Source organism: Mesoplodon mirus (genome assembly GCF_964341445.2).
Source record: "Mesoplodon mirus genome assembly, chromosome: 6".
Taxonomy (NCBI): domain Eukaryota; kingdom Metazoa; phylum Chordata; class Mammalia; order Artiodactyla; family Ziphiidae; genus Mesoplodon; species Mesoplodon mirus.
The window spans coordinates 96,107,683-96,130,380 of NC_138982.1; positions in this window are offsets into that span (position 1 = coordinate 96,107,683).

Below are 22,698 nucleotides of genomic sequence, written 5' to 3' on the forward strand. Positions count from 1 at the left end.
TGCAGTGAGGGATACAAGTAGTTGGGATCTTAATGCTCCAGTTTCAGATATGACAATTATATAAATATTATATAGTATATTTTTGGAGATTAGGGCAGGTTACCTCAAAATATGATACAATGGCATATTGATTATTTTGATTTGAGGTTGTTTGAGAAGCAGCCGATGCAAGAAAGAAACTGACTGTACTCTCCCCCTGAAAGCAGGAAATAAATCTGCCATGTGAAAGGTGCCCTCCCTGCATCTGGAGGTGGAAAGACACCCTACTTGGCAGAGATAGGGAATTCAGGGCCAAGAAGCCTACATAAACAAATCTTGTTACTACTTTAACTTACCACCCCAAGCCCAAACTCTGTTTAGATTCTTCACTGATTAAGCACCCAAAGCCTAGTCCTGTCAATTCCTCAGAAATTTATTGTTTGTCTAAAAAGTATGAAAGCTGTCAGCTTTGGCTACTTTTTAGGTCCCATTTCTATGTGACTTCCCTGTACATGAATTAAATGTGTTTTTCTCCTGTTAATCTGTCCTTTGTCAATTTTATTATTACTCCAGCCACAAGAACTCAAGACTGGTAGAGGGAAATACTTCCCACTCTATGACAATATAGTTTGGAGCTGTCTCTAAAATGTCAGAGAAAATTTGGATATTTGGAATAAAGAGAATATATTTGACAGGGATACTAATAAAAGGAAGGCAATGCGGGCTCCCCTGGTGGCACAGTGGTTGAGAGTCCGCCTGCCGATGCAGGGGACACGAGTTCGTGCCCCGGTCCGGGAAGATCCCACATGGAGCGGCTGGGCCCGTGAGCCATGGCCGCTGAGCCTGTGCGTCCATAGCCTGTGCTCCGCAACGGGAGGGGCCACAACAGTGAGAGGCCCGCGTACTGCAAAAAAAGAAAAAGAAAAAAAAAAGGAAGGCAATGCGATTTTAAAAATGCATGCATACACAACAAAGGAATCGAAAGATATATTTGGCTAACAGCATAAAATATGTCTGGAACAGATCATTCATGTAGGAGATCCATCAGAAATAAGGTGGTTTGTGGCCAGATTATTGTGATCCATGAAGGCTAAAAATTGTGTGTCTTTGACTTTATCCAGAAGGGTTTGGGAGCCATGGAAACTGAGGTCTAATGTAGGTTGGTATATCTGGTGGTTAGCACAATATTGTTTACTTTGTGAGAACAGTTAAAACGGTATAAGAGAAGCTAAGGAATTAAGGACAATGTGGTATAAGTGCCTGACATTAAGCTTTTGATTTCGGAAGCATCAATTTTAAAGGTATACATATCTTAATAATCATATTGCCAACTGTATGACACAGCTACAAACAAAACAACCAGAGGAGAAATCAGGCCATCCCCCACCCATGAAGTTTCCTCTTTATATAAGCCCTAGGTAACCTAGATAACTGACTGCTTGAGTAACCTGGCAACTCTCTTCTCATGCTCTAATTCCCACGCTTATACTTTGAAATAGCCAATAAGATTGAATCTGAAACCCTAGACACCCCACCCTCAACCCTAATAAAAGCAGAGCTCCAGATCTGAGGGAAGTGTCTGTAGCTATTCCCCAGGAGTAACAGGGACTAGGCCAGGGTAGTGCCTCAGGCATTCCTAGTATCATTATCAAAAGGCTGGGTCCTACAGGATATGTAGACACATAGGCTGTGATTAGGTAAATGCAATCATTGTATTCTACTGCTTCCAAAGTTTAGAAATGAAATGCAAGAGAAGGTAGTTAGAGGCACAATGACAGCAAGGCAAATGTTGTGACTGCTTACATTAGCATTTTAATTTAGAGGTATGACCCCTAAACTATCCTTTTAATGATTAAAAGGAAATAAAAAATGTCAGATGCAGATTGCTTCACTCTATCATTTAATATCTAAGGAAGATAAACTCAAACCCAATACCATATCTTGTATAAAATACAAGGTAAATTCTCCAATTTATGTTCTCATGTCACCTCTGGGAAAGTTCCTGCTTCCATTGGTTAAGTGTATGGAGATCTCATTATCTTGCAACTGCTGCTTTTATTCCTGGACCTTTTCTTGTTTACAAAAGACAAAGTGCTTATTTATGGCCTTTGTGCACTTAGAACACTGTCAGTCCATTTTGAAACCTATGGCTTGCGGCAATACAAATACCTTAAATTTGAATATTTCATATCCCAACTTTTAAAAAGACAAAATTTGGTCTCCTTTCTCTTCATACTTCTCCATCATCTGCCCCACTACTTTTTTCTCTTCTTCCTATATTATGATAATTCCTATATTATCAGATGAAAAACAAATCAAAAAGAGAACATGAATAAATTCCCAACATTTTCTGTTTAAACAGGCAGAAACTTAAGCCTTCTTGTAGTTTTGGTGTCTCCTATGAAGTTCTAGTCTTTGATCTGAGGCCTATCTACGTTTTCATACACAAATACGTTTGTTTTATAAACAAAGATAATTCTTTCTAAGAGGAATATGATACCAGGGGAAATATCAACAACCAAATTCCTAGAATGATTCTCTTTACCCCTAATTTTAGCCAGCCCTTGATGTTAAATTATTATCCTCTCTCTTGGATTTCCAAGTGTCAGATCTCACAAACAGAGGCACTCAGTTGGTCAAGTGATCCCTAATTCCCTTGTCCTCAAAACAATTCTTACTTTTCACATTTAAGTGCAATTATTTGTTTACATGTTTTATTCCCTGACCAGACTGAAAACTACTTAAGTTCAGGAATCCAGTAATATTCAGCCATTAATGTAATGAGCATCAAAGGATCAACAGTTCAATGAATGGGTACACAAAGCCTATCATGAAAGGGAAGGAAAGGCAGGAGTGATGTCGTGGCCCCGTAACCATCCTCTCTTTAGAAAGTGGATTGAATGTGCCTTTCTCTTTCTATATATTACATGTCATATATTATAGGAAGTGGTTTACATAAATCCCTGCCTCGTCTCTTGAATCTGAGAAATTTTACAACTTCCCTGATTCACCAGTTTCATCCTTCTCTGGCTCTAATATTCTGTTAGAACCCTAAGCAGTCTCCCGCTCTTCCCTTATTTGATTCCCTAATTTGTGATTGGTCTTTTAAGATATAGATTGTAATATAGTGTTGTAATATGCGCAGCAGGATTTTGGAGAAGAAGGACACCACGATTAGAAGCAGGTAGGTAATGTGAATTCAACTCGATACTCTTGAAAAAGAGAAAGAAAAAAGAATGTGTATATAGTGTCATAGACCCTATGTGACTCTTCATTAAGTGAATTTATGCCCCAGTGAATGATGAGATGGATCTCTGGTTCTCCTACTTTATCAGTTGTCGTAGTCACCTTCCACCTCCCTGATATCAGTGTTTCTCCAAATTAAGTGTAATTATGTTGTTAATCTAATGTTTAAGAAAAGCTCTTTTCTCTAGAGCTTGTAACCAGTGAATCACAGGGTACAGAGCAGATGGGCATTTATTATATTTGTTGTTAAAAGTTTGTGATTATTATGCATGAAGTGTTGAATAATTTAAAATGGACTTTAGATAAGTACCTAGATATAAGGCAACTATCACATGGCATTGCCAAATAAAGAAATAGTAATTAGATACAACAGTAAGGAAAAAACTGCCTGTGTTGGTATCAGACATGGCTTTCCTGGGGGATTTTCAAGTATGATTCAAACTAAACACAATTTTTTGCTCTGTGTACTGAATTTCTCACAGAATGTCTAGGATAAGTATACTCTTCAGTGTAACATTTTATATTCCTCAAAGCTTTTCTAAAGTCAATCACTTTGTAGCCCTATGATAAAATATAGTTATATATATCGTGTGTGTGCCCACATAGGGATGGAGATGGATTTAATAACCATTTAACTTTTTAAAACAAAAACCATTGTGAGTCAAAATCCCAAACATCTAAAACAAAAAATATCTAGAGCAAGATTATCTTCTTACTTGTGTGTGTGTGTGTGTGTGTGTGTGTTTCCCCTAATAGTGATTCGATATCCATGCCTGTGAAGCATACTGACTTAGGGAATGCTTCTGATTTTGGTGGCAAAATGTGAGAGAGGGGAGGGATTACTGAATTCTATTAAAAATAAAACCATATTTTAAAGGAACACCAAGCTGTTTGGAGTGTAATAGATCTGAAACCTACAACTGTTTATAAAGGGAAAGGAAGCAGTAGCTAGGTGCAGCAGCTACCTCATTACTGTACTCTAGCCTGCTGTAATATAATTATAGGGTGAGTGGTGTTTTTAGGAGTTAAGTAAATTTTAAGAGTGCCTGAAAGTACTTAGCACATGTTTGATGTCCAATAATGAAAAACAGTGTGGTTTAAATGGAAGATAAGGGTTATGGACAGCTAGACAGAGTTTGAATTTGCCTGGAGGTTATGGAAAGGAAGAAAGGCTTCATCCTTCTTTATTGATAGCACCACTGTTCTGTCTCAGACATGATGTTAGTTTAATTTTAATGCACTGTCAAATCTTAACATTGAAATTGAAAATTGAATTTGTCATGTTTCCCATAAGATATCATTATTCCTGGATATTGCCCTTCTCCTATCTCACTGGTATGATCCTTCTCTAGTTGCCCAAGCTCAAAACTAAAACCTCTTATTCTCCTTGTCTTCGTTCTCATTGACATCTAAGTTATTAATAAGTCCCCAAAATTCTATGTCCGTTTTAAAATCTGGCCCGCCTTTTCCATGTCCTAAATAACTGCCAATCTTAGTTAAATTCCAAAGTAATATGTGTAGATTTTTCTGTTCACTTATAGTACAGAGACTTTCCATAGATTTCCCTCCAATTCATTTCTCAACTTATACTTGATTTACCATTCTCACCTAGTATTTTTCATGTTGTTCTGCTCCTTAAAACTTACAATAATTCTTAATTATTTTATGTCAAATTTTCTTTCAAGATCCTTTTAAGTGTGAGTTAACCATCCTAATCTTCCAACTCTACTATGTGTGCAGTTACCTGTCACAGGTCAGTTTCCTAACCTGCAATATAACATGTGCAGCACCCCAAATTTACCTTTAGGCAAATGAACTTGAGGAAAAGTTCATGGAATAGACCCCTCAAAATTTTATTATATTGAGAAAGAGTGAAAAAGAGAATGTTTACTACAACCATGACTTTCACAATTTTTTTTAGAATATAAGCAATATTACTTTTTATTTTCCTAACCTAAAAACGTTACTCATTTTATTCAAACTTAACATTACTTCCAAAATATTTCAATATTAAAATTTTAGAATGTTCAAGCTATTTATAACCAGCTATATATTGATCACTGTTATGTGCCAGGTATTTTACCAGTAATTTTTTTAACATGGGCAATGCAGACAGAAAAGCTTATGTTCTAGAACAAGACAAAAGTAGGTAAGCAAATAATCAAGATCATTTCAATAGAAATAGGTCCTAAGAGAGAGTAAAAGCGAGGCTTATAATAAAGGGCAATAACGGTGGAGAAAAAGAAGTGGAAATCTTCAATAGAGTAGTCTAATTCCTCCTAATTAGAGGAGACTGAGCTAGTATCTGACTATTCAAAAGGAGCCAACCTTGTGACGATGTGAGGAAAGTCCATACCTGACAAGGACAGTAAACACAAATACCATGATGTGAAGTTGGAGACACAGTCAGGGCATGACCATAGCCTTATGAGGAATGTGTAAGGTGTTTATATTGTGTTCCAGGTTAAGTACAAAGTTATTAGAGATTTTGAATAAGAAAATGATCATTCTAGTTTCTATGTAAATAAAAAAAAATTATAAAAGACATCATTTCAAGCTTGACTTTCATGAACGTGTTATTCTACCTCACTGGCCTTCTCTCTGTTTCTGAACATGATATAGAGATAAAATGAGACATACCAATATTTAGAATTTGACCATACGCAAGAAGGAAAAAAAAATGGGGAATGAGGAGAACTTTGAGATAGGAAGAAAATCAGAGTATTATGGTGTTGTGGTAACCATGATCGAAAAATGGCTCAAGAAAATAGGGAGTGGTCAACTATGTCTTATGCTGCTTAGAGGTGGGATTAGTTACAAGTCAAAAATGATCATTGGATATTACAACATGAAAGTCTCTGATGACTGTGACAAAGAGCAGTTTTATTGAATTGGAGAAGATGAAGTGGGAAGGTGAGAAAGCTGAGACATTACCTGCATACTGCTTGATTGGATGTTTTGCTCATGAGGGGATGAAACAATTTTCAAAGTAAGAATATGGTCAAGAGAGATCTTTTTTGTTCATTAGCTTATAAATATACAAGACCTAAAAATAAAATGTATTGTATGGTGGTGGGCATGACTCCAAAGACTGAAAAATCGACGATACAGAAAAGAAGCAGTGTCATCACCATAACCAAGATATTGAGTGTTCTAGAGGAATTGGAATACAGAAATCAAATAAATGGAAACTTGGAGCAAAGACACAGTAGCAAAGGAAAAATTTTTAGGTACAGATGTGGGTTGTTAACTGATTTGATTGTGAGAAGATAAGAACTTTCTTCAATTCCCTTTGAAATGAAAGGCAAAATCTTTAGCTGAGAGAATTGACAGAGGATTGAGAAATGATTTGGTAAGGAATAGGTAGTTTGAAATAGCCTTCTCAGCGGTTGGGTAGGAAAGCTCACTAGGCAAATATATATGTGAGCTGCTGACAGTGTTGAGTGCTCATACAAGAATCAAAATTATGAATTTCAAGTGAGACCAGTGAGCACTGTTGTGTCATTTTTTTAAAGAAATATTGACCTACAAATGGGGATGTGTAGAGAGTTGAGATTTAAGACCTAGATAACAGAAGAGAGTTGTTTTTCTTGAAATATGGTGTCCTGATGAATATAAAATATTCCCAGTTCCAGAACCCCACATTGGCTGTACTTTGCATTTCAGTTCCAGTGGTCTGCCTCATATAGATGCACTTTTAACTCCAACATCATGTAAAAAGGGATCTGATAAATTCCACACATAATTATTTAGGTAAGTCATTCAAAACATTTATGCACCAAGAAACAATTTAAAGAAGCAAAAATTCTTTCAAAAGACCCCAATATTAAAAAGGCTTCATTCACTATAAAATTTTATTTCTAAGTTTTAGTAATTCAATTTCATATGAATTAATATAACTTTACATTATATAAAATTTTATATGCATTTATATTCAATGCATACTTTAATCACCAATATAAACAACATATAATCAAAGTCTAATAAAGTTTGTCTTGTCATATTTGTAATGATACAGATTAAATGGTAAGCATATAGAATAATATGTAAGTATATAAGGGTTGTCCTTATATATACTACAGCTTCAACCCCTATCAGATGAACAAGCTACTACATTATTATACATGATTCCATCACATCAAGACAACAAAAATAAATAAAATAAAACAGAAACATGTTTTTTAATGTGTAGTCTTGTCAAAGATAACGTTTTTTCCACTAGATTTTTTAAATTGTATTTTAGAAAATTTGAAATAGAACATATTTCTGAGGCTACTGTTTCCAAACATAATGAATTTTTTAAAGTCTAAGTAAGAAGTATGGCCTTATGTGGAATACACCATACTATGACGTTACCTTAGATAGTTTTCTAATATTGCTATCTTGAAGTTTTGCTTATCTTGATCATTCCCAAATTTTTTCTTCCCATTCAGACCATTGAAATTAGAATATTACTACCTTCCTATTGGTAAATAGGAGTTGTATTACAACTCTAGTTTTTTAGAGATCGGTACTACTGTTTGAGCTGTGATGTCATCTCTGTATTTTTATATTTTGAATGACTTATTCTGAACTTTGTTTTAGCACCGTGTATAAAGAAGTGTTTATATTAAGGGGATGTGCTCTGTTGGTATGCATTTAGACCCAGCCGTAAATATCCTTTTTAATATAAACATTTGATAATCCTCATCCTTACTGTATTTGATTAGCATGCTCTCTCATACATCTAACAATAAATCTGCATTCAACACATTCTAGATCAGACTTGAGTTTAATTACTTTATGACAAAGGTTGGGTAATATTTTAGTGGTGATCAGCCAAACATCAGAGTCCTTACACGATTAATTTTGTTTCTTTAACTTTATATTTAAATGTTTGCCTAAAATTAAAGGCTTTTGAGGAAGTTAGTAATATTAGGTCACCTTGTCAGATATGCTTGGATATCCCAATTGAAGATTGATCTGAAATATATTGAAAGCTTTCTCATTCAAGACTATTTTCAATGATCAGTCAATAGCTTGTCAATGCCAAATCAATGAGACTGTTACATGCAAAATCTAGAAGGCTGAATATTTCCTCTTGGAAGACAGTGGTTAATGGATTCCTGATCTCTCTCTCTCTTTTTTTTTTTTAATTGTCAGTCTGCTCTGAAAATATTTCTTCATTTTTGGTTTCAGCATTTATATATGGTTTAGAAGATTGCCTAATAATGTCTCATCAATTTTTATATTTGATGTGCCAGTGACACCATCAAGAGACAAATTCTGTGACTGAAGATTCTCACCACAAACTCCAACTGCTCTTGACAAATAAAGTAAAATAAAACTAGTGTTCAGGTGTAACCATTTTCATTCACATAGTAGCAAGATTTTCTCCAGTTGGTAATGCTATGCCTTGTAAGTCTTTTAACTATGATGTATGCAAACTTATAATACCTTTCTTCAAGTTGCTATTTCCTTTCATTTAGTGACAAAATTATCTGTTCCTCATTGGAATACTTATGGGAAATCTCAGTTTACCATAGAAGGTGATTAGAAAGCTTAGATGATTTTGTTTTACAATAGAAAATTACAAAAATGTAGTGATAGAGTTAAATAACAATAAATCCCATTTTTAGATAGTCATTTTGACAACTCCTAATTGTATTTTTTCATTGCTTGTGTGATATCAGAATATTTAAAGGTTAATTCATCCTACCTTTTGCAACTAACCATAATTCCACACAAAAGAAGCAGTGATCATTTTAAATTTTACAAATGTAAACAAATGCAAATGACATATATATGTATTTACTAAAATGCACTGACACAGTTCTTTTTTTTTTTTTTTTTGGTTAAAAAATATCATGGTTTTTATTTTAGTTTTCAGTATGTGTTGTGTATACATATACATGTATGTAGAGTTGACCCTTGAACAACACAGGTTTGAACTGTACAAACCTGTGAATAGTTTTGAATAATTTGAATAGTTTGTCTATTTATATGAGGATTTTTTTCAATAAATATACAGTTGGCTCCCCAGTATCCTCGGGTTTCACATCTGTGAATACCGAGGGCTGACTATACTAAGCCATTTTCTTTCTTTTTTTTTTTTCCCAACATCTTTATTGGAGTATAAGTGCTTTACAGTGTTGTGTGAGTTTCTGCTGTACAACAGAGTGAATCAGCTATACGTATACATATATCCCCATATCCCCTCCCTCTTTTTTTTTTTTTTTTTGCCTTATAACAAATTTAATCAGTTATACATATACATATGTTTCCATATCCCCTCCCTTTTGCGTCTCCCTCCCACCCTCCCTATCCCACCCCTCCAGGCGGTCACAAAGCACCGAGCTGATCTCCCTGTGCTATGCGGCTGCTTCCCACTAGCTATCTATCTTACGTTTGGTAGTGTATATATGTCCATGCCGCTCTTTCACTTTGTCACAGCTTACCCTTCCCCCTCCCCATATCCTCAAGTCCATTCTCTAGTAGGTCTGTGTCTTTATTCCTGTTTTACCCCTAGGTTCTTCATGACATTTTTTTTTCTTAAATTCCATATATATGTGTTAGCATACAGTATTTGTCTTTCTCTTTCTGACTTACTTCACTCTGTATGACAGACTCTAGGTCTATCCACCTCATTACAAATAGCTCAATTTCATTTCTTTTTATGGCTGAGTAATATTCCATTGTATATATGTGCCACATCTTCTTTATCCATTCATCCGATGATGGACACTTAGGTTGTTTCCATCTCCGGGCTATTGTAAATAGGGTTGCTATGAACATTGTGGTACATGTCTCTTTTTGAATTATGGTTTTCTCAGGGTATATGCCCAGTAGTGGGATTGCTGGGTCATATGGTAGTTCTATTTTTAGTTTTTTAAGGAACCTCCATACTGTTCTCCATAGCGGCTGTACCAATTCACATTCCCACCAGCAGTGCAAGAGTGTTCCTTTTTTCCACACCCTCTCCAGCATTTATTGTTTCTAGATTTTTTGATGATGGCCATTCTGACTGGTGTGAGATGATATCTCATTGTAGTTTTGATTTGCATTTCTCTAATGAGTAAAGATGTTGAGCATCCTTTCATGTGTTTGTTGGCAGTCTGTATATCTTCTGTGGAGAAATGTCTATTTAGGTCTTCTGCCCATTTTTGGATTGGGTTGTTTGTTTTTTTGTTATTGAGCTGCATGAGCTGCTTATAAATTTTGGAGATTAATCCTTTGTCAGTTGCTTCATTTGCAAATATTTTCTCCCATTCTGAGGGTTGTCTTTTGGTCTTGTTTATGGTTTCCTTTGCTGTGCAAAAGCTTTGAAGTTTCATTAGGTCCCATGTGTTTATTTTTGTCTTTATTTCCATTTCTCTAGGAGGTGGGTCAAAAAGGATCTTGCTGTGATTTATGTCATAGAGTGTTCTGCCTATGTTTTCCTCTAAGAGTTTGATAGTGTCTGGCCTTACATTTAGGTCTTTAATCCATTTTGAGCTTATTTTTGTGTATGGTGTTAGGGAGTGATCTAATCTCATACTTTTACATGTACCTGTCCAGTTTTCCCAACACCACTTATTGAAGAGACTGTCCTTTCTCCACTGTACATTCCTGCCTCCTTTATCAAAGATAAGGTGACCATATGTCTGTGGGTTTATCTCTGGGCTTTCTATCCTGTTCCATTGATCTATCTTTCTGTTTTTGTGCCAGTACCATACTGTCTTGATTACTGTACCTTTGTAGTATAGTCTGAAGTCAGGGAGCCTGATTCCTCCAGCTCCATTTTTCGTTCTCAAGATTGCTTTGGCTATTCGGGGTCTTTTGTGTTTCCATACAAATTGTGAAATTTTTTGTTCTAGTTCTGTGAAAAATGCCAGTGGTAGTTTGATAGGGATTGCATTGAATCTGTAGATGGCTTTGGGTAGTAGAGTCATTTTCACAATGTTGATTCTTCCAATCCAAGAACATGGTACATCTCTCCATCTATTTGTATCATCTTTAATTTCTTTCATCAGTGTCTTATAATTTTCTGCATACAGGTCTTTTGTCTCCTTAGGTAGGTTTATTCCTAGATATTTTATTCTTTTTGTTGCAATGGTAAATGGGAGTGTTTCCTTGATTTCACTTTCAGATTTTTCATCATTAGTATATAGGAATGCCAGAGATTTCTGTGCATTAATTTTGTATCCTGCAACTTTACCAAATTCATTGATTAGCTCTAGTAGTTTTCTGGTAGCATCTTTAGGATTCTCTATGTATAGTATCATGTCATCTGCAAACAGTGACAGCTTTACTTCTTCTTTTCCGATTTGGATTCCTTTTATTTCCTTTTCTTCTCTGATTGCTGTGGCTAAAACTTCCAAAACTAGGTTGAATAAGAGTGGTGAGAGTGGGCAACCTTGTCTTGTTCCTGATCTTAGTGGAAATGGTTTCAGTTTTTCACCATTGAGGACGATGCTGGCCGTGGGTTTGTCATATATGGCCTTTATTATGTTGAGGAAAGTTCCCTCTATGCCTACTTTCTGCAGGGTTTTTATCATAAATGGGTGTTGAATTTTGTCAAAAGCTTTCTCTGCATCTATTGAGATGATCATATGGTTTTTCTCCTTCAATTTGTTAATATGGTGTATCACGTTGATTGATTTGCGTATATTGAAGAATCCTTGCATTCCTGGAATAAACCCCACTTGATCATGGTGTATGATCCTTTTAATGTGCTGTTGGATTCTGTTTGCTAGTATTTTGTTGAGGATTTTTGCATCTATGTTCATCAGTGATATTGGCCTGTAGTTTTCTTTCTTTGTGACATCCTTGTCTGGTTTTGGTATCAAGGTGATGGTGGCCTCGTAGAATGAGTTTGGGAGTGTTCCTCCCTCTGCTATATTTTGGAAGAGTTTCAGAAGGATAGGTGTTAGCTCTTCTCTAAATGCTTGATAGAATTCGCCTGTGAAGCCATCTGGTCCTGGGCTTTTGTTTGTTGGAAGATTTTTTATCACAGTTTCAATTTCAGTGCTTGTGATTGGTCTGTTCATATTTTCTATTTCTTCCTGATTCAGTCTTGGCAGGTTGTGCATTTCTAAGAATTTGTCCATTTCTTCCAGGTTGTCCATTTTATTGGCATAGAGTTGCTTATAGTAATCTCTCATGATCTTTTGTATTTCTGCAGTGTCAGTTGTTACTTCTCCTTTTTCATTTCTAATTCTATTGATTTGAGTCTTCTCCCTTTTTTTCTTGATGAGTCTGGCTAATGGTTTATCAATTTTGTTTATCTTCTCAAAGAACCAGCTTTTAGTTTTATTGATCTTTGCTATCGTTTCCTTCATTTCTTTTTCATTTATTTCTGATCTGATTTTTATGATTTCTTTCCTTCTGCTAACTTTGGGATGTTTTTGTTCTTCTTTCTCTAATTGCTTTAGGTGCAAGGTTAGGTTGTTTATTCGAGATGTTTCCTGTTTCTTAAGGTGGGATTGTATTGCTATAAACTTCCCTCTTAGAACTGCTTTTGCTGCATCCCATAGGTTTTGGGTCGTCGTGTCTCCATTGTCATTTGTTTCTAGGTATTTTTTAATTTCCTCTTTGATTTCTTCAGTGATCACTTCGTTATTAAGTAGTGTATTGTTTAGCCTCCATGTGTTTGTATTTTTTACAGATCTTTTCCTGTAATTGATATCTAGTCTCATAGCATTGTGGTCGGAAAAGATACTTGATACAATTTCAATTTTCTTAAATTTACCAAGGCTTGATTTGTGACCCAAGATATGATCTATCCTGGAGAATGTTCCATGAGCACTTGAGAAAAATGTGTATTCTGTTGTTTTTGGATGGAATGTCCTATAAATATCAATTAAGTCCATCTTGTTTAATGTATCATTTAAAGCTTGTGTTTCCTTATTTATTTTCATTTTGGATGATCTGTCCATTGGTGAAAGTGGGGTGTTAAAGTCCCCTACTATGAGTGTGTTACTGTCAATTTCTCCTTTTATGGCTGTTAGTATTTGCCTTATGTATTGAGGTGCTCCTATGTTGGGTGCATAAATATTTACAATTGTTATATCTTCTTCTTGGATCGATCCCTTGATCATTAGGTAGTGTCCTTCTTTGTCTCTTCTAGTAGTCTTTATTTTAAAGTCTATTTTGTCTGATATGAGAATTGCTACTCCAGCTTTCTTTTGGTTTCCATTTGCATGGAATATCTTTTTCCATCCCCTTACTTTCAGTCTGTATGTGTCTCTAGGTCTGAAGTGGGTCTCTTGTAGACAGCATATATATGGGTCTTGTTTTTGTATCCATTCAGCCAATCTGTGTCTTTTGGTGGGAGCATTTAGTCCATTTACATTTAAGGTAATTATTGATATGTATGTTCCTGTTCCCATTTTCTTAATTGTTTTGGGTTCGTTATTGTAGGTCTTTTACTTCTGTTGTGTTTCTTGCCTAGAGAAGTTCCTTTAGCATTTGTTGTAAAGCTGGTTTGGTGGTGCTGAATTCTCTCAGCTTTTGCTTGTCTGTAAACGTTTTAATTTCTCCATCAAATCTGAATGAGATCCTTGCTGGGTAGAGTAATCTTGGTTGAAGGTTTTTCTCCTTCATCACTTTAATTATGTCCTGACACTCCCTTCTGGCTTGTAGAGTTTCTGCTGAGAGATCAGCTGTTATCCTGATGGGGATTCCCTTGTGTGTTATTTGTTGTTTTTGCCTTGCTGCTTTTAATATGATTTCTTTGTGTTTAATTTTTGACAGTTTGATTAATATGTGTCTTGGCGTATTTCTCCTTGGATTTATTCTGTATGGGACTCTCTGTGCCTCCTGGACTTGATTAACTATTTCCTTTCCCATATTAGGGAAGTTTTCAACTATAATCTCTTCAAATATTTTCTCAGTCCCTTTCTTTTTCTCTTCTTCTTCTGGAACCCCTATAATTCGAATGTTGGTGCGTTTAATGTTGTCCCAGAGGTCTCTGAGACTGTCCTCTGTTCGTTTCATTCTTTTTTCTTTATTTTGCTCTGCAGCAGTTATTTCCACTATTTTATCTTCCACCTCACTTATCCGTTCTTCTGCCTCAGTTATTCTGCTATTGATCCCATCTAGAGTATTTTTTATTTCATGTATTGTGTTTTTAATTGATGCTTGATTCATCTTTAGTTCTTCTAGGTCCTTGTTAACTGTTTCTTGCATTTTGTCTATTCTATTTCCAAGATTTTGGATCTGGGAAATAGAATCTTGGATCATCTTTACCATCATTATTCTGAATTCTTTTTCAGGTAGACTGCCTATTACCTCTTCATTTGTTAGGTCTGGTGGGTTTTTATCTTGCTCCTTCTCCTGCTGTGTGTTTTTCTGTCTTCTCATTTTGCTTATGTTACTGTGTTTGGGGTCTCCTTTTTGCAGGCTGCAGGTTCAAAGTTCCCGTTGTTTTTGGTGTCTGACCCCAGTGGCTAAGTTTGGTTTAGTGGGTTGTGTAGGCTTCCTGGTGGAGGGGACTAGTGCCTGTGTTCTGGTGGATGAGGCTGGATCTTGTCTTTCTGGTGGGCAGGTCCACGTCTGGTCGTGTGTTTTGGGGTGTCTGCAGACTTTTTATGAGTTTAGGCCACCTCTCTGCTAATGGGTGGCGTTGTGTTCCTGTCTTGCTAGTTGTTTGGCTTAGGGTGTCCAGCACTGTAGCCTGCTGGTCGTTGAGTGAAGCTGGGTGCTGGTGTTGAGATGGAGATCTCTGGAAGATTTTTGCCGTTTGATATTATGTGGAGCTGGGAGGTCTCTTGTGGACCAGTGTCCTGAAGTTGGCTCTCCCACCTCAGAGGCACAGCACTGACTCCAGGCTCCTCAATTTGGGATGATGTGTTGTCTATTCATGTATTCCACAGATGCAGGGTACATCAAGTTGATTGTGGAGCTTTAATCCGCTGCTTCTGAGGCTGCTGGGAGAGGTTTCCCTTTCTCTTCTTTGTTCTCACAGCTCCTGGGTCTCAGCTTTGGATTTGGCCCCGCCTCTGCGTGTAGGTCGCCGGAGGGCGTCTGTTCTTCGCTCAGGCAGGACAGGGTTAAAGGAGCAGCCTCTTCGGGGACTCTGGCTCACTCAGGCCGGGCGGGAGGGAGGGGCACGGAGTGCGGGGCAAGCCTGCAGCGGCAAAGGTCGGCGTGACGTTGCACCAGCCCGAGGCGCGCCGTGCGTTCTCCCAGGGAAGCCGCCCCTGGATCCCGGGACCCCGGCAGTGGCGGGCTGCACAGGCTCCCGGAAGGGCGGTGTGGGCAGTGACCTGCGCTCGCACACAGGCTTCTTGGCGGCGGCAGCAGCAGCCCCAGCGTCCCACGCCCGTCTCTGGGCTCCGCGCTTTCAGTCGCGACTCGCGCCCGTCTGCGGAGCCCTTTTAAGCAGCGCTCTTAATCCCCTCTCCTCGCGCACCAGGAAACCAAGAGGGAAGAAAAAGTCTCTTGCCTCTTCGGCAGCTCCAGAGTTTTCCCGGACTCCCTCCCGGCTAGCTGTGGCACATTAGCCCCCTTCAGGCTGAGTTCTCGCCGCCAGCCCCAGTCCTCTCCCTGCGCTCTGACCGAAGCCCGAGCCTCAGCTTCCAGCGCTGCGCGCCCCGACGGGCGAGCAGACAAGCCTCTCGGGCTGCTGAGTGCCGCTCGGCACTGATCCTCTGTGTGGGGATCTCTCCGCTTTGCCCTACCCAGGTATGTGGGGAGTTTCTTGCCTTTTGGGAGGTCTGGGGTCTTCTGCCAGCGTTCAGTAGGTGTTCTGTAGGAGTTGTTCCACGTGTAGCTGTATTTCTGGTGTATCCGTGGGGAGGAAGGTGATCTCCGCGTCTTACTCTTCCGCCATCTTACCCGGAAGTCGACACAGTTCTTAAAATGTATGCACATAATTTAAAAACATAGCAATTATAAAAATATGGAACTCTGTAAAAATCACAATTAACCATTCTTTTCAAATGTATGAAGAAAACTATTCAAACTTCTATTAATAATTTTCTCTCTACATGTATCAAATTGTCAGAGGACTATTTAATACATCACTAGGAGCCTCAGTGACTTGCAGAACACTCTGAGAAATATTGTTATTTGCATATTGCAGTGTTTCTCAAATTTTAAGAATCACTTATGCTGCTTATTACAATGTCATCCCACAGAGATCTGGATTCTTCAGTAATTCTAAAGTGGGACCCAGAAGTCTACTATCTATTTATTTACTAGGAGGTCTGTAGGTGATTTTGATACAAATTGTTTAAATTCCATATTTGGATGAATATCAGAAAAACAGTTAAAAAGCACAGATTTTGAGGTCAAACAAATCTGGATACATATTTCTACTCTATGGACTCTGAGTAAGTTATTTATTCTTATGGCTATGAGTCTCCTTGTCTGTACAATGGGAGTAATAATCTTTGTGTTTAGTCTTCAGACCTTTGTGAGATAGTTAAAATAATGGATTTCAAAAATTTTGCTCAATGCCTAACACTCAGGAATTGCTTAATAATTGTAAAGCAATCACAGTTTTTGTAATTTTTATCAATCTAAATCAGGATGTAATGATCCAGTATAGGTCAATGAGTGATTAGTAGAGTCCACTCTACTTCTTAAAAGCTTTTCTTTCTTTTGATTTTTCTTTGAACTCTATGCCTTCTCCTTCGCAGATTTCTTTCTAGGCTTGTTTTATTGACCCATCCCATTATGTTGTTTTTTCATCACTCTTCATTATAACATATATGCCTTCTAAGCATTCTCCTTGCATGATCTCATTTCAGTGACTACAAAATCTTCAGCTCGTGCCTTCACCTCTTTCCTCTATCTGTGCCTGGCTACTTACTATCTTTAGTTAGTAGTTCTCAAATCGATTCAAAACAATTATGCACAATTATTTCATCAATTTATCTCCCCAATTAATCTTCCTCTTCTTTTCGATGAGTGTCCCCTAACATCCTCCTGCTTGTGAAAATTTGATGTAAAAGCATCCACCTTTGGCATTTTTCTCTTCCTTTTCTTCTGCATCTCACCTACCTGCAAAATATCTGCAAAATATCTCTACTTATCCACCACTCACAGTGGTATTACATGAATTCAAGCAATCAACCACTGAGCTTAATTCCACTTTACCCATTCTGTGCAATACAGCAGAATCATCTTATTGAAACAGATCTAATGATGTCACTTTTTGCTTTACAAAGTTTTGTTTCTACATTTTCTTTTATCTTCAAATTCCCTGAAATGTGTACTAACGTGTTCTGACCCAAGCTTTAACTATGAACATAACTCCCTTGAAACTTAAAATGGCATTCATAGTATACTCCTCCTCTTTACCTTTCAAAATGGTGGTAGCCAGAGGAAATGCTTAGCTGAATGGACCTTTCTATATAATCTTCAATAATGATTTAAACTATTAAGGCCATTGTGCTTTCATTTCTAGTTTAATAGTACTAATTTACAGAGAATGAAAATCCTAAAGCATCCTTTAGATTGAATTAAAACCTTATCTTATAACCTTTTATAAGTTCAGTAAAGCTTCTCAAATCATGTGCCATAGCATGCTTGTGTGCTGAGTGAAATACTGAGGTATTTATTACTACAGTCTTTGGGATAATGAGGTGGAGTGTGAGGTAGCTGGAACCCTTGGGTCTTTCTTCTCACCGTGAAATATCTCACGTCTTTCCCCACATGTGCCATGATAAAAAAGAGATTGATAAGCATACTGCTACTATGATTACTCCTTCAATTTCATGTCTTTCACTATGAAAACAGCACACAAAGAATTGGATATTACTTTATAAGCAGCTTTAACTTAAAAATTCTGAGGACTGGATTCTAAATTTGGTTCTTTTATTAACTTGGATAAGCATGAAAATTTTACAAATCCATGAACCTGCTTCTCTTCATTAGAAGACAAAATGGATGAACTAGAGATGCTAAGACCAGTTAAAGTTCTAAAAGTGTATGATTATATTCCTTACAGTTGCATGGAAGGCCTTACAATTTTATGTATGTATTACACAATATTACACGAAAATGACAAAATTATGAGCATTATTATTGTATATTAACTTTATAGAAATGGTAAACTATCCAGGAAAGGAAAGGAGAAAATAATGCATGTCAAGTATTAATAATCATAATATTGAAAAGAGAGGCTTGTATTCCATTAAGATTATACAGATGTAATATAGCAAATCAGATTCTTCTGTGAAACTGAGAAAAACAGAAGAGCAAAATCATAGGTGGTACCTTAAAGAGGCAAGGGCCTAATAATATTCTTAGTGGTTTTGTACATGTTGCAACCTTTTTCTACCCATATTTTCTGATCTTCCCTCATTCCAGGAAAATGTTTGTGGATCTTAATAAGTATGTATAGCTAATTGACTGGTTATAAAAGGCAAGTGAAAAAGTTCTTAAAGGAGCTGTTTATATTTTCCAGGGGAGTTAGCCTATAATTCAAAGCTTTAATTTCCATTCTGCAATGGACTTCGTCATATGGGAGCCTGTTGAGGTAACTTAATATTTCCCTACCATGAATTCCATGAGAGAAACTGCAAAATAGAGATTATAAATCAACAATATTTTTAAAATAAAATAATTATGATACAAGAGAACAATAGTGTTTTATAAATTGAGTTTAGGAATAAAAGTTTTAAATAAATAGCTATAGAAGGAGCGAATTATTATCATCACACACTTTTATACATGTGATGCAAAAAAAAAATAAAATTCCCAAGTAAAACAGTATTTACACTGGAATAAAACAAATATCACATATTAAATTGATAAATATATATGCCTCGTGAATTATAACCCTTCTGCTGCTGTAGTTTATCGTTTCCAAAACTGCATTTTGAATGAGCTTGAAGAATAGTTTCTAAGTACGTAAATGAATTCTTGGCACTGTTTGCTAATTTTCTCCTGTGTTACAGAGGAGAGTATCTTACATAGTTGATTTTGAAAACCAGAAGAGTTTGCCAGCTTGTCTCCCAAAATGAATTCAACTAAACAAACCTTAAGAGCACGATTTCTATCTGAAGATGGGTTTTTATATATTCCTTTTGTTTATCTTTTATTGATTGATTTAATCTGTATAAATTAACTCTTTACCTAAGGGCTCCAAAGCTCATGCACACAGTGGAAATTCAACATTCAACAGAAGTCAATTCTCAATTATTCAGTGGCTGGTTCCCCAGTGCAGTGCAAGGATAATTCATGCCTCTGGCTGCTTCTCCTTCCTCTGAGTGCTTGCATTTTGGCTGCTTTGCTTATTGTGATTTTTCTCCCTCAGGATCAACAGTGATGGAATACGAGGTACATTACTTTGACAACCTCACCTTCCAATTTTAAGTTTCCAGCTTCTAACCAAATCAGTATTTTGGGAGATTTTACCTTTGATGTCACAAGCTTTCTCTGTCTCAGTTATTCCCAATTTATAGCTTCATGCAAATCAGCCACATGCCATGATGCAAGAACCAGACTGTTGCATTTGAAACTTCTGTGCTTGCTTTAGAATGCATATTGTAGATTCTTAACAATTCATTTCTTCTAGAAACTGCCACTTCTGGTGAATATTTTAGGATTGTTCTTTATGAGTCTTCCTATATATTATTAGTTATTTTGCCAGCATCTGCTGATAATTTGGTAGGTGTTATAAAACAGTAGAGAAATAAGAAATTAAGTCTTATATCATCCCAATTTGCTATTAGTAAATATTTATTTATTAGATGTTTTTGAAATTCATGAAAATCGTATTTCAAAGTAGATATTAAACATGTTATTTCCTACCTTCAAAGAGATATATTATTTTTTAAGAAGTTGAATTTTTAAAAGGTCTCTTGAAATCTAATAAGATGTCAAGCTCTGAAAGAATGAAGAAACCTATAGAAAATCTGTGAATCAAGCTTTTCTCAATCATTTTTATCATCTTGACTCTGATTTACCATTTTCTTCAATCTAGAATTGTTTTTTCCATTCTACCTCATGTTGCTATATCCTGTATTTCTGTCAAGCTTCACAACACACATAGTGTGTGACAACTTACCATTTTAATAGATTAAAAAATTTAGATCCAGATTCTGTTCATATAATGGATAAAGGACAAATAATTTTATTTTATTTCAAGAGGGACTTGACTTAGGCCAGTATTCTTTCCTGACCTTGAAATTTAATTATTGGCAATTAATAGGCATAATATCAAAACAACCACATCAATCTTCCATTCAGACAAATCTATAACCAGGTACATGTTATATACTTGGTATTTTCAAGACATGGCTACTTATTGTTTATTATTTTTCAGATGAATTTACAGGCTTGGTATTATGGGTTCAACTTAAAGAGAAGATTCCTTCCTAATTAAAAAAAAAAAATCATGCCAGACCCATCCATCCCTCCCAAAGGAGGTAGACCACATGCTTCCCTCATGCTTTATAAAGATGCTCATGGTTCTATTGTTCAGTGATTCAACCCCTACTCTTTTCCAGTGGAGAAATCGTAACGATTATTCCTTGTAAGTATGTTTGTTATTGCATCTCTTGTTATACAGGTGCTTTAAGTAATCTATGTACCTTTAATGACAGCTACTACTAAACAAATACGGTAATTTTTGGTTGTTGTATGCTTAGCCCTATTACTTAAAGGTACAGCATCAAAGGTAATTGAAGTACTGCCATGAATAAAGAGAAATATAGGTGCGCTCAGATTTAAGAAAAAAATTATCAGAAGAAAGCATCTGACGGAGGAAAAATGAAACTCAGTCGACTTAGTCAAACCAAAGAAGCTTCATCAAAATGCATTAACACTTCAACTATTTTTCCTACTTTGCTGATTAAATAATTTTTTAACTTATTAGTTTTTAAAAATTTGGGTTGACTATCACTAAATTGCTTACACAGAGAAACATTCTAATTGATTTATTGAACAAAGCATTACAGTGAATTGTCCAGACCAATGTGAAAACTATAAATACCTAAGGAATGCAATAAACATTCATAGTAACATGAATGATAGGGTTATATATAAAAATTTCTGTCATATTTAATCTATGGATTTAAAGTGAGGAAAAAGAATTAATTTCAAAGACCAATTTAATTTCATCTACTGAAAGGACTGGTTTTATTTGAGTTTTTACATATTACTCATCTTGTAAAAAGAAAGGTATAAATTTTTTTATGATAAAACACTCTACAGGAGATTGGCTAAAAGTAGGTTTCAGATTCTACCAGATTCTAAAGGATATTAAATTGGGTTAATGCTATTTGGTTTCTGTAAAAGGCCTATAGGATTACAAGAAAGAAATTTCATGGAAATCCTAAATTGAAAACATTGTCATAAACTGTACATTCTAAACCTTATTTGACAGGTTACATTATTTTTACCTATAAATGAAATATAAGGCAAGAATTATAACCCAGAATCTGCCTTTTAATCAGTCTTTTTAAAGTTTATTTTTTATTGAATGAAATATTCTTTAAATTCTATAGTGCTTTACGATTTTCAAAAGTTTCACAAAGATGATTTCATAGAATCCCATAATAACCCTTTTTCCCCTACCCCTATATTGCCCCTCCCCCCTTCCCTCTCAACACTGGTAACCACTAGTTTCTTCTCTATATCTGGGAGTCTGCTTCATTTTGGTTTATACACTAGTTGGTTGTATTTTTTAGATTTCACATGTAAGTGATATAATTCAGTATTTGTCTTTCTCCATCTGACTTATTTCATTTAGCATAATGCCCTTCATGTTGCTGCAAATGGCAAAATTCCATTCTTTATGGCTTAGTAGTATTATGTGTATATGTATATATATATATATATATATACATATATATATACACATACACACACACACACATATATATGTATACCACCTCTTCTTTATCCATTCATATGGTGAAGGACAGTTAGATTGCTTCCTTACCTCAGCAACTGTAAATAATGCTGCTATGACCATTGGGGTGCATGTATCTTTTCAAAGTAGTGCTTTTGTGTTTTTTGTTTTTTGGGGTTTTTTTTGATATTTACCCAGGAATAGAATTGCTGGGTCATATGATAGTTCTATCTTTGTTTTTTTTGAGAAACTTCCATATTGTTTTCCACAGTGGCTGCACCAATTTACATTCCCTCCAACAGAGTACAAGGGTTCCCTTTTTTCCACATCATCACCAACATTTGTTATTTGTAAACTTTTTGATGATAGCCATTCTGACAGGTGTGATGTGTTATATCATTGTGGTTTTGGTTTGCATTTCCTTGATGATAACAATGTTGAGCATCTTTTCATGGGCCTGTTGGCCATCTGCATTTCCTCTTTGGAAAAATGTCTATTCAGTTCTTCTAATCATTTATTAAATCAGGTTGTTTATTTCTTTGATGTTGACCTATATGAGCTGTTTATATATGTTAGCTATTAACTCCTTATTGGTTATATCATTTGGAAATAGTTTCTCCCATTCAATAGGTTGTCTTTTCATTTTGTCAGTGGTTTCCTTTTCTGTGCAAAATCTTTTAAGTTTAATTAGGTCCCTTTTGCTT